At 39.6% G+C, this 20,828-nt stretch overlaps 1 protein-coding gene across 2 annotated transcripts in view; it reads left to right on the top strand.

The window, feature by feature from the left end:
- Positions 1–20,828, top strand: part of LOC106942524 (mitochondrial import inner membrane translocase subunit TIM16-like) — a 113,403-nt gene that overhangs the window by 40,509 nt on the left and 52,066 nt on the right. The gene's annotated exons all lie outside the window — the stretch shown is intronic.

Consider the following 20,828-nt stretch of genomic DNA (forward strand, 5'->3'; position numbering starts at 1 on the left):
CCAAGTCAGAATTACATTTGCACCGCACTTATCAGTTAGATAAATATCTGCAGGACTGTATGCATCATCAAAATATAATCACGTTTGATTATGTTTTGGGTCAAAATGTTTGGTTGGCAAATGCTCTATTGGGGGCTGAAGAAAACCCGAGTGGAGTTTTTTGTATAATTTTCTTACACAAGGCCAGAACCACTAATTGTATTTTCTTGACTGGATATCAGCAGCCTTTGTTGTTCTTTTCATCTAAAGTAAAATCTTCTTTTTCTTTGGCCTTCAGTATAATTTTGTAGCTCCTTTATAAAATACCTGGAGGTCATGTTCAGAATAATCCCAGTCTGTTCCAGATATGTTTTTTTCTGAAGTTATAGCAATGGTAGTTGTTTCAGACATCTGCTCCTGATGATTTTAACCTTGTATTTAATACACAGACTCAAGAGGCATGGGGTCGTTCTTGCAGCCGTTGTGGTTTGCAGACTAGTAATGAGTCATAATGATTCCAATCTCATTGGGTTTGCATGATGTCTAAAAAGTCTATCATTAGCATCGGGCTGTCCTCAAATTCCCTTTGGACTTGTCTTAGGTCTTTTCCAGCTTGTTATCACGGCAAGTTATCCGTGGATAATTTCGTCTTAGTTCTGCTTGCTTGTTTATGACCAGGAGTCTCTGCAAGAGCCCAAATGCGCTGTTCAGACCGAGACCTTGACTGCATTTTTTTTCTCTGCCCTTAAGCTGTCCAATGCCAATTATGCACAAGCTGCCGCGGAAGCTCAAAGTCAAAACACTCTTATTGGGACATTTCCTCCCCTGTCATCTCAGAGCTGAGGTGTATATAAAGACAGATGCATTGTTTCTGGTCTGTTTTTGATTAAATGACTTGTGGTAAACATGTTGTGTAAGTGGAGCGGCAAGCTGGCTTGTATCAGGTTAGCTGCGATGGCCACAAAGTTCAGCGAGATTATTTTTTTTGGAGCGTCACAACACAAAGAGGCCTGGTGTCACAAGCCAGTGAGACGGGGTTGTGGCTGGAATATAATTTGGAGGGATAATAATGGAGAGGAAATGTTTACTTTTGGGGTTTAAATAGAGACAGAAAAAGTGAAGGATAGAGGGTGATGATTCTGAAGAGAGTATTTTGGACTGCGCACCGGTTACTATTACCACAAACTCATTTTCCTTAGAACTGGCAGAGCTGGTCATTTGAGACGAACTGGAGCTGGATCTCTGTGTGCAAGTGTTCCCCTCATGCTCTTTCCTCCAATAAAACAGAATTATAATAATGAGTTTAATTAGGCCTCTAAACAAGCTGCAATCAGTGAACTTTACAACTGGGCATGATTGCAACCAGGTTGCTGCTTCAGTGCTGTAAATGCTATGATAGCTATGTATACTCTGCTACTTCAGCACCTACAAAGCCCTAAACTGTTTCCATGTCCAACTCTTGCGCAAAGCGCCTTGCAAAATTATCCGTTCACCTCACGTGTATTTATAGTTTTCACATTTTCTCAAGTCACAACCACAACTTGTAAGTACTTGTGATTTTTATGGAATACACTAACACAGTATTGGAGCATAATTGTGAAATGGTTGAAAGCTGTTACATGCTCCTTTGCATTTTTTTTTCCAAATAAAAATCTGAAAAGGTTGATGGGTGTTAGTGAAGATAAAAATCTTTTAAGGTGTGTCTCAACCAGCTATGCACCGCGGGAGCTTTTACAGATTCTTTGCAAAATACTCAAGATTAGTCAAACTGGGTGAACATCTGTGAACAACTGTCTCCATCTGTCTTCCGATCTGTCTTGAACAGCTTCCTTGTCTCTGCTGAAAAACAGCATCACAGGTACGTTTTCATGCGGGTTAAAATGAGGCATTCTGACACGTTTGCTGTGTCCATGCATTGTTTATTTTTCACTAAACTGCAAACTGGACTCTCAGTGGATTTCTTTCTTGGCACTTTTCCATAAAGCCCAGATTTGTTGAGTGCACAACAAACAGCTGTCCTGTCAACAGATTTTCTCACTTGAAATGTTTACCTGGTGAAAACCAGCCCCTTATTCCACACTTCACTTCTTACAGAGGGGTCTGGACCCTTGGCTATTGTGAAACAAGTGCTTGCTGGACGCGAGGACTACGCTGAAAAGCCTTTAGTTTTACCCAATCACTAACATTTGTCTGCGATGAAAGCAATGTCCCAGTTTCACGCTATGAAGCTTATTGGAAATTGCCTACTGTAAACAACCATCCTCCACTGCAAAGAGAGTGCCGTCCTGAACAAGACGACTGTTAATGTTAATATTTGTTGTGGCAAACGTGGACCGAAAGGCTTTGTTGACTTTTTCTGCCGTTGTCGCTAAAACTGCAGGCAGACCAGCAGTGTCACAACTTCTCGTTCTGTTCTGCTGTTATTCTCTGAACAAATAGGAGGCCTGAGTTGTTCTCTCAGGCCTTCACAGAACAGGTGATTTTATATTGATATTATATTAGAGCCCAAAGGACTCCTATTTTTTTTTAAAATGGGTAACTTCTAAAGTGACTTGTTTTGGGATTTCCAAGTAAAGGGATCTGAATACCAAAACATGCCACACTTTGTAGAGTACACATTTATGCTCAGCGTCGTGTTGGTCCATCACATCGAATGCTTGCAAATTGTCTTTATGTTTGTAGTTGCAAAATGCGAAAAGGGTGTGGACACTTTTGTGAAACTCAGGACAGATTGTGAGAATCAAGCGTGTCAGAATTGTAACCTTTCTGGCTTTGACCCGTTTATTGTCCTCTGTAACTACCATACATGTAAACGCAGCTACATGCGTGTCTCCTCATACTCCCCATCACGAGGAACCTTCACTCCATGTCTTTTTCTTGGCCAGCGGCTGATTAAAACAGATCGCAGTGACCCAGAGAATCCAGCCTGTTGATTGGAGAAGACGAAAGCCTGTCCCCGGAGAGCCGGCCTCAACGTTTCCCCAACCCAATCACAGGTTACACAAAGAAGTTGCCCTTTAAGGGAAACATCGCTGACAGACCGAGCTGCTGGTCGATGGAGAGAGTCTCTTGTGGTGAAGAGATGGATGGAAATACCTCAGGTGTGATGTTTAAACTCACATTCCCCTCTGGTTCTCCTCAGCTTTTTTTTTTGTGTGTGTGCGCGCCCTTGTTTTTGTACGTGGGTCGGGTCGGGTTTTAAGGCCCAGTAAGTGGGTGTAATTGAGCCAAGCTCCCTTTAATCAGATGGATTGAGTAAAAAGGGACCCAGATTTTTGCAGAACAGTCCGCTCCTTTCTCCCACCATGGCCCAGTTTCTTTAAAATCAGTCCCAGATGAAGGCTTTCCTGTGGGGATTAGGTGCAGCTGCAGCACCGCTAACCATACCAGCCCTAAATAAAAATCTTATTCAACTGATAGTTGACCTTGATTCTCTTGAATTTATTTTCTAAGAAAAAACACAAAGCTTTGTTGTTTGGACGCAGCCCAGACATTCCTCCCAGTGGTGCAACTTCAGTCCTCAGGTAATCCTCAAGGGCCAAGTCAATAGTTCAGCTGCAGCAGCCCCCCCTCTCTCTATCAGCGACGACCACTGGGGGGATGGTATGGAGCAAAGATGTGACCGCACACGCTCCGTCAAAGAACCTGAACTCAATGGCTTGACAGCTGAAACACGGTGTCTGGAATCTGTTAGTCATTTGGGGTTTCATCGGAGAGAGGGAGTTTGACCAGGAAAAAGAGGATGAAAAGGAGTGGGAGGCAGCTCTAAAATCCCCTCATATATTTCTTTGATAGCGATATTATCTCTCTGAGCTTTTATTCACTCTTTAAGGACAAAGACGTGTTAATCTTGGTCTGTTTTGAGTTGTACGGTGAATTCCTGATCATCCCTCACGCTCCCTGTTTCAAGTAAAAGTATTATCAATCTGTTATTCCTGATCTTACTAATATGTCAGAAATTGATCTTCAGCAAATCCTTCCTTTATCCTTACCTTACAACCCATCATGCCTTCTGCCTTTCACTATTAGACTCCTCATATTGTCCTCTTCTTTGCTCCCGAGCCAACATACACTTCCTTGCTGACATATTCAGACCTCTGTGGTTTTCACATCCCATTACGTACAACCTGCAACATAGTCTTAGTGTCTCATGTCTGGTGCGTGACGTGTAAGGAAGGCTGCATCCTCTGTACGTTTTCCCTGTTCCCGTTTAAGACATGATGATGCTACTACCACGCTTCACCAAAAAGATGGTGTTTTGAATGTTGACCAGCTAGAAGTAGGACTCGCTAGAACGTGTCGAGTTCAGTCCAATTTTTTTATGACTGCGCTGTTTTTTTTTGTTTTTTTTTTTGTTTTCTTCTGCTGACAAACAGTAATGCTGACGTTTGAATGGTGGCGCCAAACACACGGAAGATAACACTGGTCAGGTCATGAGCAGAAGAACAACAACAGTAATGTTTTCTTTTGTTGGAAACGCATGGTTTGGAGATCTGCTATTTCCCCATTTGGGTCATTAATCTGTTAGAAACCACAACTGCAAGAATGTAAGAATGGTATGTACGTGAATGAAATATTGTGGGTCAGCTGTGCTGGAAACTCTATGAATGCGGCTCTGATGACGTTGATGCCATTGAAGTTATGAATGTAAATTCAAGTATTGTTTTCCTTCGAACGCAGTGAGGCACTACCCCTTTTTGATCTATCGCGGCAAAATCCAAATAAAATCTATTCAAGTCTGTGGCTGCAATGTGCAAAACGGGATAAAGTTCAAAGGGTAATGGTGCTTTTGCAAGGCAGTGTAGGTAAAATCAAAGCTGGGAGCTGGGCTTTGTGGAGGTGCTCGGGTCTGGATTTCTAATTTAAGTGTTTTTTTAGAGGCGAACTTAATGGGACTCTGCAGATCTGGTAAAAAGCACATGGAAGCTTGCGGAGCGTTTGGCAGGGGATCTTTAATATAATTCACAGAGGGTTTTGATTTCATCCCGCAGGTATGCGCTCAGCACTCCAGGGATCAGAAGGACCCTTTTGTGTGAACTCGCCACAGACGGAAAAATATAAAGTCACTCACCCCCACCTTTAGCTGCACCCTCTCCCCCTCCCTCCGTTTCTCTCTCCTTCCATCCACCATTGCTTTCCTTTATTTTCTTTCATTGCTCGGGTTATGCACTGAACGCAGAGGATTCATGGTGAAAAATGTTTTTTTTTCGCATTACGCTGCAATAAAGAATGCCAAAAATTGATAGCTTATTTTGGAGAACTCACTCAATCCTGTCTTAGTTTCAGAGTTTGAGACGGTGTCAGACTTCACCTTCCATCATTAACACAAACAGCAACGCAGTCACACTTGCAGCTGTGGATATAGTTTTTCCTCCAACATCTGGAAGAAATGTCCCCTTTTTTTTTTTCTTTTTTTTTTCCTGCCTCCATTATCATAAATGTGCTTGCAGTACCATTTAGGATCTTTGCCCAAGCAAAAGCCTTCACTTTACTTTGGCACATCTCGAATCATTGTCAGCACTTCTCTTACTGTGCAGCGGAGTAAGATATCCAGAAGCTGAGTGCGTGATGGCAGAGTTGATGGAAGATCCAGGGCTAAAGTGGAAACAGCACACGCTGTTGACTTACAACATAAATCCAATGCTCAGAGATGAAGAAGTGCATTATTTTTGCTTTGCTAATGAAGAAAATGTGCATGGAAGGCAGCATGTTTTCATAACTTTCAAACCAATGTTTTTTTTTAAATATATATATATATATGCAAATGTTTCATCTTTTTGCTTCAGCTTCACTGAACTGCGTTTGTCTCCAATATCAGCTTATATTTCCATGCTACATCTTTTTTTTTTTTAATCCCTGCCTATAAAACTCTAGCATGGAAGTTTAATAACATCTAAGATTGTCTCTTTCATGGGAATTAAGGTACCGTTGCGCCGCAGAGTCCCCATTTTCAAATCCTGCCTTGTTTCTGGGCTCCGCTCATCTACGGGATGCCTGCCACCTCTTTTTATTTATTTATTTTTTTTCCAATTGTGGTTTTAAAAAGATTTGAGTGATGGATAGAAGTGTGTTTCTCATTAACAGACGGTTTCCTCTGCCCTGCACCCTGCCTGCACGCCCATTCTGCAGCCTGGCCTCAGCCGCTGCCTTTGGGACCGCTGCAGATTGGCGGCCTGTCACTGCACACCTCTTAACCCAACAAAGAATAAAGGAAGCATAGTAAAGTAGAGACAGAGGGACTGGAAACATGGATGGACAAAGAGCTGCTTGTGTAATTCAGATGAATGAAAATCATGAAAATCTCATCCAAGAATAATACTTAATGACTCAGTTCATCAAAATTGTTTTACTGGTGATCAAGGCAGGTTTTTAAAAACTTTATTTATTTTACCTTCTCGACATTTTTAGTTGGCAGTCGTTACCGTGACAGTAAAGTCTTTAAAAACTGCAACTCTCCAACTTGACTTTCGAAAAATTGACGCAAAAAATGTTATGTTATGTAAAACTTTTAAGCTGTTCTTTCTCATGGTATTGTCATCTAATGGGCTCGCAGCTCTAATAGTGCAGATGATTTAATAAGATCCAGTTTACCACTCTTCTGTGATTCTGGTCTAATTTAATGTTTAAATTGAAGGCAACACATTTGGAATCAAATTATCCTTTGTAATTGACTGAGAATAAACACTGTTTCTCAGCAAGAGTTTATTTTTTACTATGATGGTAATTATAAGTCCTGTACCACGAGCCGAAGCGCATAATTAATCCAGCAGTTGTGCATATTAACCTTTTAGTGACTTAGCAGGAAGTAAATACATGTGTTTTGTAGATTTTGAGGAATGAATTGTTTAAAATTTTGGTTTTTATATATCTACACTGTTGATACGCTGCCATAAGTCTCTTTGTATCCATGGAAGTCTAGATCATTGTCTCTAAAAAAAAAAAAAAAAAAAAAAATTATAGATAAAATATTTGAGCTATTTTTTTATTGTATTTTCCCAACCCTCGTCTCAAACAGCAGCTTTTTCCTCCAGATTTAAAATCTGGAGGTATTGTGGATAATGCCTTGAAAGCCCTCATCCACATCTGGAACTACATTTAATCGAGCAAAATATACTTTTTTTTAGTTCTGGTAGGAGTGAGCAGACTTTTCCTATATTTTTAATAGAACTGGCAGGCCGGGTGGATTGTCTTCTTCATATGATCATGTTTCCACGATAAAAACCAGAGATCTGTAGCCTCTCTCTGGCAAATCTGCCAACAGAGGAGGAAAATTTGAGAAAACAGAGGGACATTTTTTTAATAAAGACCTCATCTGATCGGTCCAAAGCAGGTGGGCCTCATGTGCTTCTGGCTGATGTCACTTCCCATGTGGGCCCCATTTGTCTGCCCACACTGTGGAAACGTGTCACCGTCGGTGAGGCAGGGAGCAATACTCCATGCTTCGTTTAACTGGAAAAGTGTCGAGGCGCGCTGCAGCTCCCCGTCTGTTTATGTTTGTGCCTATGCCTACTTGTTAACATTCCTATGTTAACACATGTGTGTTTGCCTTTATGTGAACTGTAAGTGGACAACAGAGACAGAAATGTTTGGGAAAGAGTTGTTCAGCCTGACTGCCTGTCAGATATCAACCGTCTGTATGGAAATGTTATGACAAGAAAAGCTGCTCTGCACCTGCATCGCCGCGGCCTCTGTTCTTCCGCTCCGAGTTGTGTGCCCGAGTCTGCGCAAGTGCTCTTGGCTTAGACAGATTAAGAAAAATTCATCAAAATGTAATTAGTGGGAGAGCCATTGATGTGTTGTTGGCCAGGAAATAATTCAACAATTGCGCAAAGGAAGTTGGAGTAGAACTGAGAAGAAAAGGTAGAGGGACCCTTAGGGGGGGAGAACCAGCTGAGTCTGTCTGAAGGAGAGAAACGTCTGTAGACTTTCCTGCTCCAATTTGGTCTAATAGCCGTTTGTTTGAGGCTAGCAACAGTATTTCAGAAAGGTCAATTATTCAGCCATGTTTTGAATGGACACTTATTCGGCCTGTAAAGGCGGGTTCCCGTTGTGCCTTTGCTGATTTGTGCGCAAATATATATTTTCTGGCAACGTAAGTTCCTGAAACGAGCTTGTCTTGTTCTGCTTCGGAAAATCAGCTTTAAGAACAAATTTAACACACCAATTTTCTTGAGATTTTCTCCCTGTAAGTGTCCTACCATTTAGAACAGCCATTGAAACTTAACATACTGTTCCTTTTAAAAAATGGATCATACCCCTTTACCTTCTTCACATTTTTTGTGCTTTTTCACATGAAGTAGCAGCAAAAAGATGCTTGTTTTCCAAATGTTTTCCACATTAAAAAAAATCTGCATTCATGTAACCTGAGACAGTCGAGTTTTGCTGCAGGTAAAGCTGCCAACTCATTTTAGGATGATTCTCTTCCAGCTTTGAACATGTAGACACTGAAATATGTCTCCATTGTTCTTTGAAGATTATCTGTGATTCTCTATTGGATTTAGGTCTGGACTTTAACTAGATCATTACGACACAATGTAAGTCATGATATTTAAAAGTAATTAAATTCTGTCTGATCAATGCATGTTTCCATGTATCTGCTTTATCTTTAATAAACGTTCACAGGTATGTATTATAGGAGTTCCCTCCAGAAAATCTGTGCTGCTCAGTCACATAGACATCTGCATTCATTGAACCTTCTGCCGCACCGCTGTAATGACACGCCTCAATAGATCTGCCATTTCCTTGTCCTATTCAGAACTTGCAGACCAATGCCAAACAGCATTCATCATCACTCAGCAGGACGTGACAGGTGGAGTGATGTAGACCTGATCGTCCGTGTCTCTTTTTAGCCATGCGTTAAGGGCGCTGCACACATGCAGACGATGCTTTCAGAGATGGCACTTCCATCCTTCATCGTCGTCGTTTGCTGGTTTCTGTTCAGCTCAGTGAAATCACTAAAGTTGTCTGGATCTTTTCTCTGTCATCTACAAAACTCTCACTTGTGCTTTTGTTTCACATTTTTTGTGTTATGTTCGCCTGGTAATTCGAGCATCGGTGCCTTCCTGTGCCTACTGCTTTTCCTTCCCAACAATTTTTTATTTATTTATTTATTTATTTTTATCTTTTAACTACGTAGATGAGCGAGCAATGCCAAGTGTTTTTCACCAGAAAAAACAAAAACAGCATGGAGAAAAGAGAGCCACTTGGGGTTAGGGGGAATATTTCAGACACTTGTTTCCTGACCGTCCAAGTGGACAAAGCTGTGGGGCAGCAGGCTCTTTATCTCAGTCCCACCTGGGGGGTGGGAACAAACCTTTCACTAGCACTGGACTGAGAAAAACACAAACCTAGTGGGGGAAAACTGTCACAACTTAACTTCCAGTCACAGTGATGAAGTGCACCCTATTCTTCTTCACTGTTACCTACACATGCTGGCCGTCATGGTCAGTCCATGGCCCAGTTGAGCTGTAAAGCTGTGAGAACTCACAGCTGTGGACTGACGGATTGTTTTCTGTCTTTTCACAAGGATCACCTGAAAACTACTATGAAACTTAACGCAAAAAACCCGCATACAACATCAAACACAGCCGATTTCCTTCAGAAGTCACTTAAATTGTAAATATAGTCCTTCTGTGCTGCATCCCCTAAAAACCTTGGGGGAAGTTGTTCTGACCTATGTGTAAAACACTACAGGCTGAAAATAGTTACTTCACATCACTGTAAAAGTGCCTTGTATCCCTTATCGTGTTGCATCATGCAAAATTATGCACTTTGAATTGATTTGTCACATAAAACCTCCCGACCACATATCTTAAAGTTTGTGGTTGTGAATGTGACGAAATGCGAAGAGGCTCAAAATGTACAAAAAGTTTTGCTTGGCGGTTTATTTTCCATCTTTCTTTACTTTCAAGAAATTATTTTTATAAACCAATTAAAGCTGAGGCTGGTTCTTGTTAAAATTAATTCTGCCTAAGCTGCTTCCAGGGTTTCATTTCATGAAACATAAGCAGGACATTCGGTGGCAAGGGTTTTCCACGTTATGATATGTGCAAAGTTGATGTGTTTTACTCTGCATCTAAATAGTTTAGGAGGGAAAAAACAACACATCTGGAATTTTTATAAAGTCATTCTCTTTGCCTCTACACCAGCTTGCATACTGAAGGGAATAAATAACTTAAATAACTTTGTTTCACTCCTTCATTTACATTTATTGGTATTCCAAACTGGGGTCACTCTGCCTGCTTTTTTAAATGCAAGTGAAATACTGACCATGTTTCAATACACTGCATATCCATCCACACTTTAAAACTTAACCTCTTTATCTCAGTCATTACTTTTAACATCACAGATGTGAAAAGCAGCTTACAGTCCATATTGCTTAGAAATGCATTGTTCTAAATAATCTACCAGAAATAATTATGACCATCTCGAGCTGAAATTACCATAATTATCTAAGAAGGTCCTTGGAAAACTGTAAAGTTTAAGATGAGACCAGGAAAGAAGAGCGACAGCAGAGAGAAAAGGGATTGAAAGGAAAATTAAGAAGAAAAACATCATAGATTCTGGGATGGAGTTGGCACAACACGCCTTCTTCCTGACCTTTAGTGGGTTTGTGTAAATTATAACCCTTATGAAGGAAAATACATAGTGGTTTAGTAAGACGGGGAGAGAGACCACCTCCCCTCCCTTAAATTTCTGGGACTTCAGCCATTCTTCAGACCCCCAGATATCTTGTTTTTACTCTTCAGGCGTCATCCTTTATTTTATTTTGCAGATGTTTGTTTCCAAATTCAACCCTAATTTATCCACTGATACTTTAATGTCTTTATATCATACTTATTATTCTGCCTTCCTTCCCCACAGTGGAGCCATTTTCCTCTTCTCATGGAGGATACATTTATCCTGCGGTTGCCTGAGAAGTGGAGGGTGGAGGGGGGCTGGTATCCTGGTGGATCGCTACCTTCCCTGTAGCCCCAGTGGGATGTCTGTGGGCTGATGCAGACTTTCCACTGAGGTGCACTCATTGACTTGAGGTGTCTGTGGGCGCTCAGCTGCAGCACCCACGCCCCCTAGGCCACAACCCAGGCTGGCAGGCACCCACACAGGCACGCGGCTTCCGCCTGCCTCGCGGGTGACCTTGTTTATGTTTGTCTTTTGTGGTGATGCTTACTGTGCTGCAGCGAGCGCAGAGCCACCCAGCCTGGCACACACCAGGATGTACCCCTGCACACGCACTGGGTCCATTTAGGCTGTAGAGAAGATGGATGGATGACTATAGGGTTCTTTCGTTGTCTGGAAATGTTTGGAATTTGATGCCAACATTTCTAGGTTTACAACGAAAAATAAAGCATTTATTGAAATTTCTTGACTCTGATTATCATTGTTAAACATCGTTTCCGTCCTTCCAGTGTGTTTGTTCTGGTTTCTCTTTTAAAGCCTCACCTCTGTGGAAACATCTTCCGTAAATGTGGTCGCAGATTTATCGATGAATCTGAAAACATGAGCCTGAAAGAGCTGGAAGTTTTGAAATAAAAGGAAAATGTGTGAGAGCCTTGTAACTACTTACACCATATTGATGGTCCTGATGGATGCATTCCAGTTTTTAGCATCTACAATCAACATGTACTCATCATAAGAATACAGATCTAAATCTTTATAATGTTTCACAGCTTAGACAGAAGATGACCATTTACTGTACCAGAATCTACTTGTTTTCATTCATTCTTTTTCTTTACACTTTCATAACTTATATGTTTATTAAAACACTTTGGCTTTGATTGTTTTTGATGGATGCACATAATAAAACTGGCTTGCCTTCATTTTTTGTTGCTTTGCAATAATTTGGTTCTCTGCCCTCAACTAATACCACATAAGACAGCCTTTAAACATAATTTAATTTATTAATTTACTAATCTGATCATTTTCATGAATGCTTAAAGATAAATTGCCATGAATTAATAGGTTGATTTTTACCAATTCAAGACGACTGTCATCCCAAAAAGGGGGGGAAAAAATCCTATTCAGTTATAAAAATACATAGAATTGACTACACCCTACGATCCTTACACTTCAGGCATCGGGTTGCTTTAGAAACCACTTCAGTGTGACTCATCAGATTGAACATGGTAGTCGACAAGGCACGGAAAAATATCTGCGCTCAAATAATCTCTACTAATATATAACAAGTTTAGTGTTCAGTGGCTTGTTTCAGAACAAATCTGAGAATCTGTTTGAACGCCATCAGTTCTGACTGGTCAGGAGACATAAGCCAGCGCTCTAATTACCAGACAACAACCTTTAAAGCAATCATCCTCATCCGGCTCTGCTACTCATCCACCGCGTCGCCACTAATCAGGACTCAAACACCTGCGAGTGTCCAGGCCCTCCCTGCAGACGGGATTTAAAGATCAGCGTTTAGTGTTTGAGTGTAGCAATAATCTCTCTCTCCAACACAGCTTCTCCCCCCGGGGGGTCCGAGCAAGCAAGAAAACAAACAGGTGTTTGTTGGCCAGAAGTGGACGCCTGAGGCAGGGGTCAGAGTTCAGCTGGCCTCGGCCCTCTGGCAGCATTAAGATGGGAGGTGGTCATTATGTTCTGCCAATGAATGTTTCTGCTTGGGCTTGATGTTGAAAGGAAACCGAATCGCCTCAGTCGGACTCGGCGCTTGTGCCGTTTGCTCTCTCAAAATAATAAATTTTGAATCGGGCTGTTTTTCTTATCTTCATCGTAACAAATATCTGCATTGGAGAAACGATAATCGACACAGTAAAAAGGCAGCTTGCTTAATTATCATATTCAGCTGAAGAATCTACTTGCAAAAGTATTCATACCCCATGACATTTTGCTGCTTGTTATTGATTTGTAAAAGCAGTAAAAAAAAAAAAAAAAGAGTGAAGGAGTGAAAACTTTTTTTAGACGCTGTAACGAAGTCTGGTAAGGTTCCAGGACTACGATGGTTTTTCAAGGAACCATACGCAGAGATCTCCATCCTCTGCACACGCAGAGGATGGAGATCACAGCGTTTATCTCACAGACACTCTGAGTGCGTACTGTGATGAAAAGGATTACAAGCACATAATCTGTGCCTGTCACCACCCTTCACTCCCTACAGAGACAGTCAGAAAGAAATATGTTAAACTAATTTCACTTCACAGGAGCCAGATTTACAGTCCCGGGAATTGATTATGTATTTTTGGTGCTGCTACCTGTTTGTAAAAGGCTTTTTTTTTTCTCCTTTGATAAAAATATGCCCACCCACGTTAAAGCAAAAGCTCAAGCTCATTTTGAGATTACACAGGAGCTCCAGCCACAAACACAGTGGGATCCGCAGATGTGTATACATTGCATGGTCGTGATGCAAGTCTAGTTTGAAAGTTATGCAGGATGTGTACACAGCAGTGTTTGATGAATGTCTGCTGGAGTATTGAGGGATGTGTAGAGGGTTCTGAATTGTTGAACCAAAAGGCTTTGGAGAGAGTTTCCAGAGTGCTACTCCCATGATATAGGCATTACGCCTCTGCGTCTGCACGTTGCACTGCAGTGTTTTTGGGGAGTTTTTAAGCTGTTAAACGTTTCTATGTTATTAGGAAAAAGTCAAATGGAAAAACAATAAGAAGAAACACCCAATTAAACTCGCCCACTGTTATTGCTTTCCCCTCCCACTGAAAGGAAAGATTAGCGATGCCATGGGGTTGTGTGTCATCCTAATTCAGCTGTTGATCAGGGGAATTTGGGTTGTAATTTTGGTTTTGTTTCCATCAGATAACTCCCAAGCTTTGATCAGGAACAGATTCATACATGGAGCGAAAGCCTCATGTGGTTTTTATTATGTATTTAGATCAAATCTTCAAACCTTTGATCGCAACTGTAGCTTTTATGTTTTAGGCCTTTTTTTTTTTAGTGTTTAGCAATAGTTGTACTTTGAACAGTTGTTATTAAAGGTGTTTAATAGCACCCTAAACTGTTCACCTGACCTTAATCCTGCATTACTACTTGGCAACCTATCACAAACAACCATAGATCACTCCTTCAGCTTTCCTTGGTGTGCACATATTTGCGGATAGTGCAAGTGTGTTTTCTGCTGCGTTAGCAGAGACTTTGCTGATCTGGTGAGATGCAGTAGAGCTGAGTGGTATTGTTTTAATTATCTGGGATGTTTCTGCAGAGCGGACCCCACGCAGTGGCTAATTTAATTGGGAGCGACTTTATCAGATCAGATCCCCTATTGTTGTTGTGATTCCAGTGTGTTCATTCAGGGGATGCTGTGAGTTGTGCATCCTTTTACAGAAGTTCAGTTTTGTTTTCAGGCTTTTTCTCTGATGAGTCTCCTTTGCAAGACGATCCTCCTCGCCCGTGTTGTACTTACAAGCAGTGATTATGCAGCTCAGTTGCTGCATTGTGTCATTGCAACTGAGATCTCTCCCATTATGCCTTCTGACTGAATGCTGATTTCAGTAAATAATATATGGGTTTCCTTTTCAGGCTTTCTCTGCCTTGAGGCTTTTTTATTTTTTTCAGCTTTTCTAGCCTGTAAAAGTGCTTACACAGTTATATGTAATAAAATACGCTATGAAAATGCAGCAGAACTGTAAACAAGCAAACGAATTTTAGACAACTCGGAAACAAAGCCAGCACCCCAATTATTTTCACTTGGATTTTTTTTATGTTTTTTTTTTTTTTTTTTTATCTTGAATGACTGGCTGAAAATTGTGAGGTTTAGGGATCCTGGCAAACAACAAAGCACTATATGAATAACCAAGGGCTTTTGAAACGGGCCCATTTACAATAGTTTTATGGTTTAGTTGCCATAAAAGTAAATGTGATAAATCAGTTGTTTTAGTTTTTATGTTTGCAGTACTGTAAAATGTTGCAATGCAGTAACACACAAAGATTGCAAAGAATGGCACCCTACTAAGATGATGCTTGTGAGGTAATAATGAAAAGTATGGAAGTACTGATTACAATTTCTTGTTCTGTTTCCGTTTCTGTTTTATTGGTTTGATGATGCCAATTTGTTCTGATTCAGATTTTTCTTTCAGAGCTGCGAAAAAACATAAAATTAAGTTTTATGGTTATTTTACAACAGTTTAAAAACAAAGAAAAATCACTACACTATTTTTACAGTAGTGCTACAGCTAGTTATCAGCTTGTTTGAGATGATTAGCGTTATTAGCATCCTGGGGTGTGTTAAAATGCACCTTAACTACTAAGATTAACTACTAAGATTTTTAATCTTAGTAGTTGATACTAAGATTTCCAAAAGGTTGCAAACATTTCCAAATCCAGCATGTTCGATGACATTAGTTGAAAGTCAAATTGGATAAAATAGAAGAGCTTTTCTCTAATATGTCTAGACTTACTGTTATCTGCTTACGGTCTTGCTCCCTCTGGGTCTCACTGCCTGACAAAACTACAGGCATCCAGTAAAAATTAAGGTTTCCTCTTATATTCTATCAGCTTTCTGTAACTTTATTTTGAAAACTTTTCTTTTAGTCTTCCTCACTTAGTAAGAACTTCCACACCAAATACTGTTGTTGTGTCTGGTGCAACAAATTTATGAATTTCACATTATTTTGGAGTTTCTGATCAGGTCTAGTAAATTCTGGTCACCAGCCGCTTTAACACCTCATTTATTATTTAAAAAAAAAAAAAAAACTCTGAAAATGGTACATTTTTTTTCCCAAATTCATCTACCTAAAATTACGTAAGTAAATGAAAGAGTCACAAGCTGTATTTGTTATAGGGAAAAAAGGTTATTATTTAACAGAAGACTGATAATTCACCAAAAAAATCAAAGTTCACCCTACACTTACCTCTGCTGTTTCTGACAATACAAATCAATCCAACATCTGCTTCATCTTCCATAATCATATCTACTGTCATGAAATGCATCCTCAGACTTCTAATCAGACTGCATCCCATTTGTTACTGTCGATTTATTGCATCAGTCCTGGTAACAAAATGAATGTGCTTTAGGCTGTAGCCTCGGTTAACTGCTGCTTCTGCAAGCCTTATGGAGCTTATTAGGATCTTTACGCATGCTTGGTGCAGACTAGAGCTCCGTGCACTATCTCCACTCCTCTCACCCGTTATAACCTCTCTGGCAGGCCCCAACCCTTTTCATTAATACCATATTACTCATTTGCTTATGTTTTCCTGAATAAATAAAATCCACCCACTCACCATCCCTCCATTCCTTCGAAATGACACACGTTTGGTGCTTTCCAAGACATGGCAGGTGTTTCTATTTAGTTGTGTTTTTTTTTTTTCTTTAACTATTTATTTCTGCACTAACACACGCACACACCTACTTGACACCTCGACAGCTGCCCCCTCAGAGCCTGTCGTTAGGATGTTTTCAATGAGAGATAAAGTTATCAGCGCACGTGGCCCTGCTTCAACTCAGCCTGCAGCAGCACCCTTCCCCCCGGATCGGTCCTCCCATTTCATCATCACTCCACCTCTTTAATTCTCAGATAATTCTTTCCATCCGCTGCTTTTTTATTGTACATGATTTCGTAGATGGTTACCTTCCAACTTGGCTTCCTTATTTATGGCAAAACAAACTTTCCCAAACCATCATGATTTAGAATATGGAACTTTTAACTTGAAGTTCCTACTGGGGTTTGATGGTTTTTGTGGTGTGGTTTTCTGGTTCAGTTGTAGAATCAAAATATTACAACAGATAAGCAAACAACCTTCATTTTGCTGAAGCAAAAGTAAAATAAATGCTTCGTATACTATAAATAAACTGGCGCTATAAAGTCTCTCTGTACTTGGTTTTAATTTATTTTATACCACAGTTTGCGTGGCAGCTGACCCCACCTTTTTAGAGGTCCTGATTTATCAAATGAATGCATTCTACTGAGAGTAGCTGCAGGAAAAATAGGTTTACCCTTATTAAACTCATCACATTTTTAATGAAACTATATCATAGGCTAGCTACAGGTGTCAAGATATACCAGCGAAATAAAAAATAAAAGTCATGGTTTCAAAAGTGCTAAAATCTTCCATTATACAGTTTCTGTGGGTCAAACTGTTTTTAATGAGATGCCAGAAGTGCAAAACTGCAGTTTTGTGTGAATATATGTCACTGCAGAGACGAAACTTATCTTTAGTTTGCAGTCACCAATTATTCTTAATGTGTGCTCACGTTTCTGTAAATTTTGTCATGCAACGCTAAAGCAATTATTTAATCAAGATAATTAAAATTGAGTACATTTCAGCTTTCAATGAAAGCTGGTCATTGTTTAATATAAGCCACTGTGTCCGCAATGATAGTGGTGAGGTAAAAGTCCATGAAAACAAAACATAACACTGCTCTACCTGAATAGTTACTTAAAGAGGTGAAACTGAATCGGATGCCACATAAACTCGCCAACAAATCAAATACGCCGCTATGTTAGCCCCATAAAGCTTTCTGGTACAAGTTGAGGGCTCCATTAATCTTTTCGATGCATTAACACAGAACTAATTCATAATGTGCTGCAGCATTTTAAACTTAAACGTCAGTCTGTGTTGTACTTGCATCAGAAATGACTGAAAAAGACCATTAAAAGTACATTCTGGTAGAAAAAATCTCTGTGATGCATTTGTTTTTATATTTAATAATCTTGAGCATGTGAAATGAATTGCATGTGTGCCTGTCAATGAATGCTGCCAGAAACTAACCAAAGTCAAATTCTTCCTCTGCTTTCTTTTCCTGTTTTTCTTTCTTTCTGACTTCTCATCTTTCCCCGCTCAGTGCCGTTTTCCTTTGCTGCAGCAGCATTCAGGCCATCTGCTGGCACACACTGGCAGCTATATAGCTTGAGAGGAACCGGTGGCACACCACCCTTCATCCATTATTATTAGTTCCTTAGAAAGATTTAGATGGAGGGAAGGTGGAATGTGCCAAGAGCTGGGGGGAAACGAGCCGAGGGCCAAAAACTGGAGCCAGAGAATCTGATTCCAAAAACAAAGTGGTGCTATATTTTTCTTTTCTTTGCTCAGCTTTCCCCCCCTCCATTTACTCTTCTTTGCCTTTCCTTGTTAGAACAGAACATAAATGCAGAGTCATAAAAGTATAAATCTTCCTCTTCATTTAGTAAAATAAATACTTAATGTATTGAAACATTTGAAAAAACAATTTTATTCATTTTTACTTCCCTGAATAGTTATATATTTTTTTAAATATTGAAGATGTGGTTTAGATTGTATTCTTTCATACTTCATAATTAGCTGGATGCTTCACTTTGTTGTTTTTTTTTTCTGTAATTTTTTTTCACAAAGTATAAATCGTTTCTATAGCTGAAGAGGTGGTTTGAGGTTACGGAAAGGTCATCTGTGCTGTGGTCGACTGAAAAATGGGCCAGTGAGAGGGAGGGATGATGGACTGAGGGGTTTAGAGAAAATACAAAAGCTACTTATTACCTGGGCCAGTGCGCATAGATTTATGGCCGACAGTTATTTCTTCTTTAGACGAGAATAGTAAGGAGGTGAAGAAAGAATATTGTAAAAGAAATGTGTAATTAATTTCACGATGACTTTCAGTCAGCAGGAAACTCGTCCCTTGAACCTGTTATGGTGACCTCTTAGCGGTGTGGTATGAATTTAATGTGAGATTTGATGATTAGTTGAAAGGTAAGCCCCAGAGGCATGAATTATCTAAAAGCTCAACACAACAAAGAATAATATAACTAAAGAAGGAACAGAAACAGACTAAAGAGTACAAACAAACCCTTTATATTGGACAAAAGCATTATTGATTTGTTTCAACTGCGTTAAGATGCACAATCTCCATATTTGTTTTTTTTTTTCTTACTTTGCCTGAACTATTAGACACAGTAGGCTTAAGGGTCTTGAAAAAGTATTTTCTCCCTGTCTGTGTTGAGATATAGCTCACATTTGAATGTTTTAGATCATTAAACAAATTTTTATATCGGATAAATATTACGAGTGTATATACAAAAAAAGCATTTTTCAAATTTATTTAATTTATAAAGGAGACAATGTCATTAGTTTATTAGCAGTTTGTTGCCGTCAATCATTTGCAATAAGTTAAAGTCAATCTTTCTGCACTGATGGATCTCAACCACTTTGAATCCTGTCCTTGAATGTGTTTAGAGACTGACATGTGTTGCTTTTCTAGATCTTTTAGCCTGTTTCTACTGTTGAAAAGGTCCTATGTACGTAATTTCTTGATTCTGTAAGTTAGGAAGTAATCAGGCCTGAGACAGGCTAGGGAAACCTGCACCAAATAGGCCACAGTTAATTGACAATTTAATTTAATAGTCTCTAATTGCTTCTACTGAAGCAAACCTAATCCACAACGTCCCTCCTTACAACCCAGAGGACAAAAACATCCATTGCTAAAAGTCCAGTTTGAAGTATCCCAGGTCACACCCCGAAGCTTTTATTCTTCCCTCATGGCTAATGATGACCAATTAGTATCAGTATTTTAGAGGGGGTCATAATAGTTTGGCCGAAGGGTAAATTTTACAAGCATCTTGGTAGGCAAGGGAAAGTTTAATTTAGTGATATCATTGAATGGGTTTGTTGTATCTCGTAATTCACCAAAATACGTCTTTTCTCTGATAAAACTGAACAAATTTTGCCAGCATGAGGGGAGTGGTGCTGTTTTATGGGTTTGTGTTGTTAGCGTGGAACATCACACAACAGCTCCAAGCTATGGGAAAATCTATATTCATGTTTTCCTTTGTGTGTGTGTGTGTGTGTGTGTAGGTCCTACGTCCATCTCCTACCAATTCCCTTTACCTATAAAACACCTGGGTGGTCATCCTGTTCAGTGCAGGAGTCTGCAAAACAATGCTCACTCAGTTGGTAGCTCAGCAGTCACAATGGTTACATTCACTTACTACCTGAATCTGAATGTTTTTAATTATATTCTTTTACTTCCATTTTGCCTCCAGCTTAGGCATAAGTCCAAGACTTTGTGTTTATAGTTCTCATCATAAAGCAGTGTGGGTTGTATTTGCTTAGGAAAACCACTCACTGCTGGAGAGAAAGAGGTAAAAAAAAAAAAAAGTACAACATTTGTACTGTAAGATGTTTGCATTTAATGATTTGTACTCTTGGAAAAAAGAAACCCATAGTTTCAAAATTTGGTTGTTTTTAGCACGAGAGGGGGTGCCAGGAAATGATGTTGTTGTTGTTTCAGTGTAAATTTAGCACCTTGCAAATGTTTGCATATCCCTTGGACTTTTTCAGTTTCCCACATTATGAATAATGTATTTTGTTGGATATTTTTTATGTTTATACTTTCCTTTTTACATATAGTAGTGCATGATTTTGAAGTGGAAAAAAAATATTCCTAATTGTGTTCATCCTTAAATAACTTCTAGTTACCAATTGCATTAAGAGACTTTCCACAAGCCATTCACTGGTATAAATGCTTTATACCAGTGAATTTGGTATAAAGCATTTATACCAGTGAATTTGGTATAAAGCATTTATACCAAATTCACTGGTATAAAGCATTTATACCAGTGAATTTGGTATAAAGCTTTGTTCACAAGGTTGTTGGAATTTCATGTTTAGAAGTTGATTTATTTGTTTAAGTTACAAGCTTTAGACATCAGTTTATGGATTTTGGCACTTGAAACTGTTTGCATGGGTTTACTTTAAAATTCACATTTTCACAGCCAAAACATGTGCTGATGAGTGATATATTGCTATTTTATACCTGCATTTGGAGTTTTCTTCCCTTCTTTCACTGCTCACCCCCTCCTGTTATGGCTTCCTCTCGCTCTAAGTGATGGCGTAACAGAGAAGTTAATGACAAACACATTCCCTACATTCCCACCTTTCCTCCCTCCTAATATGAACCATCCTTTCAATTGCTGAACTCT

Source organism: Poecilia latipinna, unplaced genomic scaffold (genome assembly GCF_001443285.1).
Source record: "Poecilia latipinna isolate Pla-1442-1.1 unplaced genomic scaffold, P_latipinna-1.0 Scaffold96, whole genome shotgun sequence".
Taxonomy (NCBI): Eukaryota; Metazoa; Chordata; class Actinopteri; order Cyprinodontiformes; family Poeciliidae; genus Poecilia; species Poecilia latipinna.